We start from the raw sequence: 1,085 nt of genomic DNA, 5'->3' as shown, positions 1-1,085 counted from the left end.
CTAGCCAGTTTTCCCAACACCATTTATTAAACAGGGAATCCTTTCCCCATTGCTTGTTTTTGTCAGGTTTGTCAAAGATCAGATGGTTGTAGATAAAAAATATGGAACGCTTCACGAATTTGCATGTCATCCTTGCACAGGGGCCATGCTAACCTTCTCTGTATCGTTCCAATTTTAGTATATGTGCTGCTGAAGCGAGCACGAGCCTAATGTTCTTGAGGTTCACGTGTGTTGTAACATGCGAAGTCCTTCATTCCTTTTTCTGGCTGCATAATATTCTACTGTATGGACAGACCACATTTTGGTTTCTCCATTCATCCCTGGAAGGACATTTGGGTTGTTTCCACTTTTTGGCTATTCCAAATATAATGCCGCTGTGAACATTCATGTACAAGTTTCTGTGGCACATATGTTTTCAGTTTTCTTGGATATGCATGAAGGAAAAGAACTGCTGGGTTACATGGGAAACGTGTTTTTAAACTTTTGAGGAACAGCAGACTATTCTTCAGTGTCTGTGTCGTTTTAGATTCCCAGCAGCAGTATATGAGGGTCTGATTCCTCCACATCCTCAGCAATGTTTGTTATTCCCTGTGTCTTTTTAATTCTAGCCATCGTAGCGGACTGAAATGGTATCAAGTGACAACTTTTTTTTTTTTGAGACAGAGTCTCACTTGGTGGCCAGGTTGTCTCAGCACAGGCAGTGAAGGCAGCAGCCTGGCTTACAGATTATGGGGGTTACAGAGAGGGTTTGCAAGTAGCTGGGTGCTATTCTAGGAAAAACCGCATCTTGGTTCTCAGGGGTTGACATTCTGCTTACTTGGGTTAACATGCTGAGTTTCAGAGCCAGGTGCAACCACATCCTGGTGCCCTGTTTACCAGGCTTGAGGCTGTTTTTGTTTTTTGTTCAGCTTAGCAGGGGAGAACGGGGAGGGGGTCTATGGGCTTGCCTTGCTGTAACCCTAATATTCAGTTGTTTCTCTCTCTTGTTTTCTGGAGCCAAGGGAAAAACTTTAATTATATTGGGTGAAATTCTCCTGTAGAGAAAAGAAGGTAAAATGATATGGTTTTTTTTTTGTTTTTTTTTT

The 1,085-nt window shown here is 42.1% G+C and overlaps 1 non-coding gene across 1 annotated transcript; it reads right to left on the bottom strand.

The window, feature by feature from the left end:
• Window positions 1–95: 95 nt before the first annotated feature.
• Window positions 96–202, bottom strand: LOC119470059. The gene has a single exon (XR_005198920.1). It is a non-coding gene; the product is annotated as a U6 spliceosomal RNA (small nuclear RNA).
• Window positions 203–1,085: the final 883 nt, after the last annotated feature.

Source organism: Cebus imitator, unplaced genomic scaffold (assembly GCF_001604975.1).
Source record: "Cebus imitator isolate Cc_AM_T3 unplaced genomic scaffold, Cebus_imitator-1.0 Scaffold6501, whole genome shotgun sequence".
NCBI classification, from domain to species: Eukaryota; Metazoa; Chordata; class Mammalia; order Primates; family Cebidae; genus Cebus; species Cebus imitator.
Note: the sequence above shows the minus strand (reverse complement) of the source record. Positions and strands in the feature narration are given on the sequence as shown.